Source organism: Triticum dicoccoides, chromosome 1B, assembly GCF_002162155.2.
Source record: "Triticum dicoccoides isolate Atlit2015 ecotype Zavitan chromosome 1B, WEW_v2.0, whole genome shotgun sequence".
In the NCBI taxonomy this organism is placed as follows: Eukaryota; Viridiplantae; Streptophyta; class Magnoliopsida; order Poales; family Poaceae; genus Triticum; species Triticum dicoccoides.
Window position 1 is genome coordinate 681848414 of NC_041381.1, and position 12473 is coordinate 681860886.

The window sequence follows — 12473 nt, forward strand, 5'->3', positions numbered from 1 at the left end:
CGCGGCCTCCTCTGCTCGGGCGATGGTGGTTGGCGGCGGTGTTCCTCGGCTGGCGATGGTGCGTCCTGGTGGCGGGGTCCGCGGGGCGCGGGCGTGTCTGATGCGGTGGCGTGGCCGTTGGCCGCGGGGCGCGCTGCGGTGCGGCTAGCCGCCGGCCTTCGCTCCGCCCAGATCTGGGCTCTTCTGGGCTCCAGCTGGGTTGGGGCGGGCCGGCGTTCCGGCGTGCGGCGGCGTGGCTCCCTGGCGGTGGTGGCGCGGCATCGAGGGATGCGGGTGGTGGCGGCTTCGTCGTCCGAGGTGCTGCAGCGTGGCGGCAGGGGTTGTCCGGATCTCTAGGGTCCGGCCGGGCCTGTGCGGGCCTGGTAAGCTCCTGTCGTCACGTCCGGTCGGCTCCGCGTCGGCGGTGGTGGTAGTCCCCTCCCATCGGCTGAGTTGCGGCTTCCCCCAAGCCCGTTGGCCCCTCGTCCCTCCTCCAGGTCTCGTGTCGGTGGCTCAGCGAGATGGCGTTGATGGTTCAGTGACTGTGGTAGCACATGTTGGTGGGCGGTAGTTCTGGTGGAGCGCTTCCGATCGTCTGGGGTGGTGGTGGTTGTTTGGGTTGGGAGAAATCCCTGGTGGCTTGTCCATCACCGACGTGGTGACGCCTGCGGGCGCCGCCGGACCTTCCTGAAGGGCGTCGGATCTGCCCCTTCCCCACTGCCCTCTGCGTACCGGGGGAAACCCTTGGACTTGTCTGGGCAGCAGCGGCGTCGTCGTCGCATTCCTTCCTGAAGGTGCTGCTCGGTACGCGACGCCCCGGAGTGCTAGAAGCGCGGTGGTACTTCTCCGGTGGGTGCAGCGGTCACTGGCCATCTTTGTTTCGTCAACCTGCCATTGTCGGCATTTGTTTCTTTTTCTTTTTCTTTTTCTTTTTCTTTTCTTTTGGGCGTGCTTGTGCTGCTTCCGCCCCAGCACCTATCGTGTATTGTATCGGATGGTTGCTTTGTAATACAAAGCGGGGGGAAACCCTTTTTCTTGAAAGTAGGAAAAAACTTGAACTCGGATATAGCTGTTCTGAATGGTATATATAAGTCTTGTCCATCAGGACTACTCATCTATCTTGGATGCAAATGAAGCGTACACAGAAAATCAAGGAATTGAAGTTCTTCACAAACTAAAAATATTTGTACTTTTGCAAATTTGATGCTACTATAAATGAAGTTCTTGACAAATTAAATGGTTTGTACTCGTGCAAATTTGATGCTAATATTAGGTTAGTCTAAGTTACTCCAAACGGTTCTAATCTATGTTACAAACTAGTCGGCAGTTCTTTTCGGCGGCTTAAAAAATAAGGTGCTTCTCCCCAGCTTAAAAAAAATAAGCCGCCTCTAAATTTGTTGAGACTTCTAAATCGGTTATACCATAACTAGTTTAGAAGTCTCAATGAATAAAAGAGGCGGCTTATGGAAAAGCTGGGGAGGAGGCAACTTATTTATTACCGAAAAAGGATTCCCCCCGCTTTGTATATAAAGCAACCAACCGATACATCCAACGATAGATGCTGGGGCGGAAGCAGCACAGTCACGGCCAAAAAAAAAGAAGAGAAAATACAAGAGAAACAAATGCCAACAATGGCGGATCGACAAAAAAACGAAGAAGCCTCGTGTCTGCTGCACCCACCGAAGAACGCCCACCAAGCTCCGAGCCTCCGAAGCACCGATACCAATCAACACCTTCAAGAAGGGACGCGATGATGACGACGCTGCGAGGCAACTTATTTATTAAGCTGCCAAAAGAACTGGCCTAAGTTACTCCCCATATGCAAAACTTCATTTATTAGGTTTATTCCCTACTAGGACTAGCCTTATATTACTCCCCACTATTAGTTTACTTCCCACTAGTACTAGCCTTAGGTTACTTCCCACTATTAGATGGGGAGTAACTTAGACTAGTTTGTGACATAGGTTACTCTCGAAGCGAATTTATAGCACCCGGGTGCTCCACACACCTATACGAACATTAAATTTAAAAAAATACTGACAAATTTGAAAAACAAACCTGGGATTTTGGATATCAAACCTGGGTTTCCGATCTACTCTAGTGTGAAATTTCATGAAAAAAATACCAGGAAACATATTCGTGGCAAAAAAACAAAAAATTCCTACGTATACAAAAAAACTGTTTGGATGAATTTTTGTTCGGACAGTATTTTCTTCGCCACGGATACATTTTTCTGGTATTTTTTCACAAAACTTCACACAGTAGTAGATTGAGAACCCAGGCTTGATATCCCCAAATTTCAGGTTTTTAATTGTTTTGGTAATTTTTTACGTTTAATATCATTAGAAGTGTGGAGAACCTAGGAGCTCATGTGTATTTTCCAGGTTACTCCCCACTATTAGATGGGGAGTGACTTAGCTAGTAACACGGCAACGAACCGGCATATGGGTATGGGCCATAATGGAATCGCCATACATGTAGATGGACACATGAGGTTAAAATACGTATGGAAAATTCGAAAACAAAACTTTGCCGTGCTTGAAGTGTGATCTACCCAGGGAGCCCGGAGTCCGGCTCCGAGGGCGGTGCTCTGGGACGTGGCCAATGCTCTGCATAGACATGACTTGCGTGATCAAAATTGCCAAATTCCGTTATTTTTGAAATAGATTCCAATTTGACCCAAAATGTTGCAGCTCAATTGGCCGCAAAATACTGAGGACAAGGGTTTCAAATATTGAACATAAAAGTAGGAAAAAATTGAACTGGGATATAGCAGTTCTGAATGCTATGAGGCTTGTCCATCCGGACTACTCATTTATCGTGGACTACATGGTTTGTACTTGTGCAAATTTGATGATACTGTAAAAGATAGAACTTTACTTTTTTCTCTGTATGTTTAGTTCTTTCATTATATGAAATCTCAATCACTGTGATGTTTATCTGGTGTTTATACTTAAGTTATTTTGTCACCACTGCCGGTTCATAAATGGGAGTGACTCTTGTACTCTTTGAGCAACCAGTTGATAGAGTTGATTGGGAAGGGCTCCGTGACGTTAGTGTTTCCTGCTATGGACAAAATACAAAGTTGTTGTTGCTGCTGATGAAAGTAGTTGCAACTTCCTAAAAAAGAAGTAGTCACATTTGACTTGATGCCCAGAAAATAATACGTGGAAATATTAATAACATTAATTTTTCAAAGTTAGTGCTTCTTGGAGCCCTTCAACTTTATTTTAGGGGCTGGAGCCTTTCCACTAATTCATGCTGCAAGAAAAGCTGTTGTTGCACTTATGATGACCGGTATGGCAGTTGGGTTTTGCTGGTCATATAGCAGTTGGGTCTTGTTATTTCCCGTCAATTAATTTTGAAAAATCCCTACACAAAAATTTACTGGTTCAAACTGGAAATGATGGCAGATTTATTTACCTGGAAACCCTTGTTCTATTATCTGAAGATCCATTATATGGTGGCTATGAAGGTAGTCCTGTACAAGTGATTTTTCCTTTTATAAATTTTTTATTTCATTCATATATACAGTTAAGCTTTCAGTTTATTTTCATATAATGTTGCAGATATTTCTGTCCAAGATTGCGAAAATTATGTTGTTAGTTGTGAGTTATTTATTGCTACCAAGTATTAATATGCTGCCTTTCCAATGCTTATGCTCCGATATCTCGAAGCATAATATTGCTGTATTCATGCTTGTTGAAAAGCTATTGTTCTCTTCCTTGCAAGTTGTGGATCTTAAGAGTAAACCAAATCAGATTGTTATCTCTACTCCCCGAACCATGTACTTCTTTACTTATAAAACTTCTATCATCAGCTTCTGGACCTCTACAAGTTTAAGAATGCTCAAGGCCATGATGGTTTCTTTCATCTGGAGAACAATAATGGATTGGTATGTAATGACTCACTCATGAACATCATTTCTTGTAAATCTTTCGTATACTTCTCCACATTCAAGATATTGTACTGACCTAAAAATATAACCAGTTGTAAATATCGTTTGGAGATTGAGTAAACTACAATTCGGCTATCCAATGGGGTTAAAAATACCTTTACATTTTCCTAAAAAAAACCTTCACGTGGCCACCTATACGATCTGAAAGCGAGGATTATGTCATTTAAAAACAAAATAGGCGTGGAGTTGCCTATTTAGAGCAATATCTTCTTCCTAAAACCTCCAGAGTGCACGCGCACTAAACGAAGAGAACGAGCGGCCGGCTCTGCCACACACATGCATGCGTAGGTTTTATCTTCTAGTGCATGTGATTGATCATTAAATACAGTCAGACTTATTATATCCGATGGACAACAAAGCAGATTCACGTTTATTTATTCCGGTTCTTCAATTTTTAAAAAGTAATATCTTTTAAACCACGTGTCAGAATTCAGATCCGTCTTCACCGTTGGGTTCGTCGTGACGAGATCTTTGAAACTAGATCCCATATGAGTATGTTTCAACGAATTTTTTATGCCAACTTTAATGATATATTTGTGCAACTTTAGTACTGTATTGTGCAACTTTAGTACTACATCGTGCAACTTTTTTCCAAAACTAATGTTTGGAACTGCACCTTCGTATGATGTTGCAACCTAGCAACCACGACGACTTTGATGTGCAACTAGTCTATTGCCTCGATGAAAGTCGATGTGCAGCCTCCTCTTGTAATGTAGTCTAGTTGCACACACATTGATATTTAGTTGGCAGGAAGACTAGTTATACACATGTATGATCAGTTGGCTTGTAATTTAGTTTAGTTGCACACACATTGATATTTAGTTGGCAGGACACTAGTTGCACACACATATGCTCAGTTGGCACTGCAATGTAGTCTAGTTGCACACACATTGATGTTTAATTACAGGACTATTTGGCACACACATATGCTCAGTTGGCACTGCAATATAGTCTAGTTGCACACACATTGATGTTTAGTTGCAGGACTATTTGGCACATACATATGCTCAGTTGGCGCGGCAATCTAGTCTACTTGCACATACATTGATGTTTAGTTGGCAGGACACTAGTTGCATACACATATGCTCAGTTGCGCGGCAATGTAGTCTAGTTACACACACATTGATGTTTAGTTGGCAGGATAATTGACACACACATATGCTCAGTTGGTGCGGCAGTGTAGTCTAGTTGCACACATATTGATGTTTAGTTGGCAGGAAAACTAGTTCGTCGAAACATTCCCATGCGGGATCTGCTTTTGAAGAGCACGTCGCGAGGGTTTTAAAGGTGAAAACGGATCTAAATTTCGACATGCGATTTAGAAGATATGCCTTTTACAATTGTCAAAACCAAAAATTAATGCACAGACGAACATAAAGAATATTAATACAATGGTATGCAGTCATTCATCACACGTGAAAAGAAACCATATATAAGGTGATTAATTAACAACATGCTACAGGTTTCCTAATCAGGACAAAAAGATAGAAGATTTCCAAAAAAGCTGGCCGCCCAGGAGCGCTAGCGGGCACCCAACCGCCCACTAGACGCGTCCTATCTTCTTTAGTCTGATTACTGGTTTACCCCCATGTCAAAACAAGTGTATGTGTGATTTCTATTCAGAAATGAAGATGGGGCCTTTGTCCTCTCCAAACTTCATAATCATAAATCAGCGGGTTCAGTGTAGAGTAGTCGGTATCACACCCGACGACTATCGCATGGTGTAGTTATGTAGACACTAAGCCAAATAGTAACACATCATTACATGACACTAGTCCCCTCGCCCCCCAGAAAAAGATTCGTTGATTTAGTACAAAGTTAGTACAATTTTGTACTAAATCAGCGACATTTATTTTGGGACGGAGGGAGTACTACAGTGCTATTTAGATTTAGACCGGGCCAGATGTATACGTTTATTCATCCAACCCAAATTTGTTCTGCTAAATGAGTTCCTTGTTGTTACAAATGCACCTGGGCAGGGGCCAAAAATCATCCTGATGTTTTGGGTGATTCATATAAGCTAAACAAGCAGATCCTTGGGTGAGGGCGAACTGGTGATGTGTTTGCCAAGATTTTGGATGTCAGAGATTCCAGCAAGTTAAAAAGTGTATATACAAGTTTAGAAATGATGAACCGTTAGCTCAGCTCGGATAGTTTTAAAATGTTCAAGAATTTTAGAAAGTATTCTTGAATTCAAAATATACTCTTAAAATTTTAAAAACACACTACATTTTAAGTTTTTTTGCTAATATTATAAAATTTCGTGATTATTTTTTTTCAAAATGCTAAAAATGATTTTAAAAATCTTCATTAACTTAAAAAAATGTTCATAAAGTAAAAAATATGTTGAAAATTTTGGAAAATGTTCCTAACTTTTTAAGAAGTTCATGAATTTGAAAATATTTCCAAACTTTCAAATGTTTATCAATTGAAATTTTTATCTGAATTATAAAAATGGTTGGGAATTGAAAAAGGAAAAAAAGTAAAAAGTTAGATGGAAGACCAAAACAGAAAATAGAAAAAGGAAAGGGGAAATTGGCAAAACCGATCGGGAAAACACATAAAAGAAAAAAATGAGCCTTTAGAACCTTCTCAAAACTGGAGAGAAATACAAGAAAGAAAATCTACTGGGACTCGGACGATGAAGCTCGAGAATGATGTATGGGAAGGATGACCTAAACAACGGCTCCACCACTAGCTCTGTGGGAATGACGGAGGCATTTTTTTTCTAGAATCAAGGCATGGAGGGTAGTGTCTTTAATCTTTCGGATTTTCAGAGCGTAATGTCTCGTGGATGTGTGATCCTTCCCATCCATCGTTTTGGCTCTTCTTGGCTGTGGAAGCAAGAATACGTGAATGTGCAAGGACAAGACAGACGACGTTGACATGCTCATAACTAAATTCACGCGTCTAACAACAACCCGGAATGACCGACATGACAAAACTAAAAAGATCATGTTATGAATGAGACACATATTACGATGCAAAAGAAAAAAAATAACAACCTGGAGATTAATGTGGAAGGATACGAGGGGATCGACTCTTCGTTACTTACCATAACGAAAAGACAGAAACACGCTACTACTATCTATCACCACCCGAAAAATTCCGACGCGTCGAGCTGTCTCCTCCCATGCGGGGTCTGTCATAATAAATGTTCGTACGTTCAACAGCCAATACATCGAAGAACGACAAAAACAGGAAACACGTTAAAGCTCGTACAATCTTGATCAGGCCAGATTCGCTCGGTGACGGGTGACGGTACAATAACAAGGCGGTAAGAGGTTCCTGATGAGCGGTAGTGGGTTAGCAGGGATGGAAGGAGAGCGGAAGGAAAATAAGGGGGAGGAGGAGGTTGCGGCGGTGTTCCGCCGTGGGTGGGACTGTGGGAGCCAGTTGTACGACTCCGTAGAGCTTGCGTCCGTGTACCGTGTGCTCGACAACCACCTCATGGCGTCGCCGTGTGCGCAGGAACCGGCGGCAGCCGGTAGGAGCAGGAGTAGGACACCGGCGCCGGCGAAGGCGAAGAACGGATCCAGGCGCAGGGCGGTGGCGAGGAGGACGGGCAAGGCGGTGCTCCATTCCATTTTCAGGTCTGTCACCTGTAGTAGGAAGTTGTCATAGGGAATCGTGTATGCCGATGAATAAATATGCAACTTGCGATGGTACTCATGTTTTTTATGTTCTCTTCTATCGTCGGATGTGACGATCGAGCGAGTTAAGGATGTGTGATACTTTGATTCGGATTTCTTTCATCAGTCTGCTCTACAGATTTCTTTAGTGATTTTCTTAGTTTCCAATGATCGCGCATGAAGAGAATTTATCAAACGAGATTTATTTACTTTTCTTGCCTTATACTTCCTCCGTGATCCATTCCATAATATAAAAATGGTTTTCCTGTTAAAGGGAGTACTTCTCTATAAGGAGCATTTACAAGACTTCAATTCAAGGCAAACTTACAGACTTCAATTCAAGGCAAACTTACCGAACTGGCGCAACGTATAGCCGTACGGTAGGTAGAGGCAGGATTTTTTCTTGCAATGTACTATGTACTGCCGATAGGAGATTTGTTTGCGATGTATAGGAGTATTACGGACAGGCAATTGACCTGAACGTTTGAGCAGCGTTCCTTGTTGCATGAGCATAGATTTACTGTAGCAGATGTGGATTGGCAGAATAGACTGAAGCTTCCAATTCTTCCAAACATTCCAATCATAGATGCCTTGGCCTACACTAGATCTTTGGGGATTTGGTTGAGCTGCGCTCCACGGCTGGACCATATCTATCACTTCTCAACCAAACAGAGGAAACTGTTACAGTACTACTCCCTCCGTCCTATAATGTAAGTGTGTTTTTAACACTAGTATAGTGTTGGAAACGCTCTTATATTATAGGACGAGGGAGTAATATACAGTGTATCTTCTTTTTTAGAGTATTGAGATTTTTTATTTTTTATTTTTATCGGGGGAGTATTAAGAAATTTTCAATGACCAAAGTCACCAAACAACACGTAAAAAAAGAGGATCGACTCCTCTAAAAGTCACTCAGCATACAAAGATCTGAATAGACACCATTGTATTCATACCGCCAAGGCGTTGCCGCAGGTCCGCCTCGTCTTCGGTGGCCCTAGGGCCATGGGGGCGCGATGGATCCTTGCAAGGGCCGGCGGGAGGGCTCCGAAGTAGTTTCTATCCGTTTTGTTAGGGTTTGTGTCCTGCTCAGGAAGATGAGACGGCGGCGGCTCCCTGAAGATGGAATAAAGGTCTTACCGTCTACCCCCTCCCCTCTCCCCCCCCTTTCCGGCGGTGCATCTAGCATCGTTGATGGGCATGTGGAGGTGTGTCTCCGGCGGATCTATCTTTGGTGGATTTGCTCGGATCTCGTCGTTGTTCGTCTACGTTCGTGTCTTTGGATTGAATCCTTCCTATCCACGTTATTCTTCATGGGCAGCGGTTGTTGTTCTGGTGCGTTGGTTCTATGGGGCCTTAGCACGACGACTTCTCGCCAAATCCAAGTCCACGTGGGTTTCTCGGCGTGACGGCGTAAACGGATTCACTTTATAGTTTGGTCCTTTGAGCTCCTCCCTGGTAACGGCCTCCTGTGCTGGCATGAGGCCTACGAACTACTCCAACCCGAATTACTTTTATTAGAGCATCTACAACTGAACTTGGCAAATCTGACTCCCTATACGTCTGCGGACGTGCCCGGACACGCTTGCGGGGGCATCCAGACAGGCCCGCATGTTTCCGTCCCAGCATCCACATATCTCAAATCCAGACTCTCAAATCCATGCAAATACATGCAGGTTGATTATACAAGGCAATGTCGCACGTAAATAGCAAATGTTGGTACGAAGCATAGGTAGTGTTTACATAAAATTTATTTGAAGTGCCAAACTCAAGCATTGGCTTCTTGGTTGTCATTATGGGTCCACATGTGCTCCGCAAGATTATTGAGTAGTTGCGTGTGCACCTGCTGATCTCGAAGATTCTGATGCATCTAAAGAAAGTTCATCAACAGAGCCGCATCTTGATTTTTCAGGATTTCAACTTGTTCCACAGGTGCTTCGAAATCATGGGTTTGAGCTACACCATCACCCTCCCTCGACAATCATATTATGCAGAATAACACAACATGTCATCAGCTGCCACAAAGTTTCTGATTCTCATATCATTGCAGCACTCCGCATAATTCCCCAACGAGCTTCAAGCACACCAAATGCCCTCTCCACATCCTTCCTATCCACTTCCTGCAATGTTGCAAAGTGGCTCTGTTTCTTGCCACGCGGCTCAGATATAGTCTTCACAAATGCCAACCACTGAGGATAGATACCATCGCCAAGATAGTATCCCATGTTGCAGTCTCGGCCGTTAATGGTGTAGTTGCACAGCGGTGATTCCGCATTGCAAAGTCTCCTGAACACTGGAGATCGTTGAAACACGTTGATGTCGTTGTGAGAACCCGACATTCCAAAGAAAGCATGCCAAATCCATAAGTCATGTGATTCCACCACTTCTAGTATGATGGTGGCCTCTCTGGTGTGACCTTGATACATTCCCCGCAAACCTTTGAGGCAGTTCTTCCATTGCCAATGCATGCAATCAATTGACCCGAGCATTCCTGGAAATCCCCTTGCCTGTCCAATAGCCAACAAGTTCTTCGTGTCTTGCACATTTGGTTCTCTGGGATACTCAGGTCCAAACACCTCCACAATGGCGCGGGCAAACTTGACAGTAGTCTTCAAGCATGTGCCCCCATCCTGACCATCTCACCAACGTGCAGCAGTACCAAGTGAAGCATCCTCAGAGCAGTTGTGCACTTCTGCTTGGCAGAGAAAGAGAGTTGTCCGCAGCAATCGCTTGTGAGCTTGATCAAGCAGTCGTCGTGTGCCTCCACTCCCTCCATAATGCGCAAGAACAATGCTTTCCGCATGCGAAAACGGCGACACAACCATGGATCATTTGGGAAAGCATGCTTGGGAGCAAAGTAGTCTCTGTACAGTAGCTTCGCTTCGGACACCCTCTCCCAGTTGATCACTCTTCTTCCTTTAATTGAGCCCTTGAAATTGAGAATATGCTCCACTTGGCGGTCCATTTCCTCTTGCATGCTCATGAGCATAATCATGTCCACTTCTTCATCCGGATCCGAGAAATCGAAGAACTCATCTTGAATGATTTTGTCAAGCTCCGTTGGTCCATACTCCTCATCCGACGAAGCATCGAAATCCATCGTTTTCCCTAACAAAATTACAAAAAATCCGGTCAGACAATATATCAAACACATCAAGCACAAGGCAGATCCAGAGAGTTGCCGGAGATACCGTGGTGGCGTCCGCGCTGGAGACGGTGTCCCTTGCGGGGAGGACGGGAGAGAGGACTGCTCTGCCGGAGCTGCCGGCGTGGAGGCCATGAATGGCTGCGGAGCGCACACGGCGGCGAAGCTGCAAGCTGGACGACGTAGAGGAGGAAGAAGAGTGGAGATAGCAAATGGATCGACGGCTCGTGGGGGTAGATTTCGTGCAATTTGGGGTGGGGTCGGGCTGTCAGGTCCGACATGGCGGGAAATGCCCAGGTGCGCTCGGGCGCCCCCATATCCGCCCCGTATTTGGGATGGATATGGGGGGGTGCCGGTCAGCCCAGACATTTGAGGGTCATTTGGAGGCTGTCTGGGTCAAAAAAAGTGACCGGACAGTGATCGGGCGGCCCGCCCGGGCATACGTGGCCGGGTTGAGGCGTCTGGTTGTAGATGCTCTTAGGCCAACTCTAACCTAACCCCTAAAAAAGAGAAGCAATTCGGTGGAGTAAAACTTAGTGGAGGATTTTTACTCGACCAAGTTTTTGTCGGACCTGGCCGAACTCGTAAGTTTAACGAAGTACAAACCAAATTTCAACATAGGTTCAATTTAAGCAACCGAAATTCAAAACATAATCATCCGCCGAAACATAGTCTAGTTTTTAAACCTAAACATGAACGTGAACTTCAAACTAAACATAAATTTAAACTAAACAAAACATCATCACCCTTGTAGAGGGCGAGCCAATCCGCTCGCGACACCCCACGCCCGTGGGGTCTAGCCCAGTGCCGTCGTCGCCGCAGTCATGGAAGACCGCCATTCTTCCATGTCAAAGTCCTCCTTGTCCTTGCCGCCATCGTTGTTGTCGTGCTCCTTGTCGTCGGAGAGGAGCGGACGATGACATGCGCGCTACGCGAAGTTCTTCCGCTCCGCCTCCACGAGCTCGTGGTACTGGTGGCGGAGGTCCTCTATGTATACCTCGTCGGTGGCCTCCGCCGCGATGCGTTCCCTCATATCCCGGCCCCCCCTAGCCACAACCACGCTCATCACCCCCGGCGCCAGTGGATCGAGATACTTCCTCTGAAGCTGTCGCGACGTGGGAAGTTCGGGGAAGCCGGCGAGGCGGCCCGACGAGCCCGTAGCATTGCAGTGGTGGCAGCTTCAGGAGGCGCCGCTTGAGAACGCTGAGCTCTCGTGGCGGCACGGATCCGCATTGTGGATCGGTGGCAGGGACCGCCAGCCACGGGATCCGGTCATTGGGAGGAGGAGGTGGCAGGGAACATCGAGTGGGGGAGGGGTCACCGGCGATGGGGATGGGGGAGGAGGAGAGGCAGAGCGGTGAAGAGAAGAGTGAGGAATTTTTACTCCACCGCCTAGCGATGTAGTAAATATAGGCACAAGATAAGTGGTGTAGGAAAAATATTACTCCTCTAACAGTTTTAGGGGTTCGGTTAGGTCCCGGTTAGAGAAGTAAAATCGGATTTTTACTCCTCTAACCGGTTATAGAAGATTGGTTAGAGTTGGCCTTGATTTGCGTACATATGGATGTATCTCCCTCCATTCGAAAATACTTGTCATCAAAATAGATAAAAGAAGATGTATCTAGAACTAAAATACATCTAAATACATCCCATTTTATTCATTTTGATGACAAGTATTTCCGGACGGAAGGAGTACACGTTAACAAGTAATTTGAGACAGATGCATTATTTTGAAGGTTGGGGTTGTTTGGATAGATGGAAT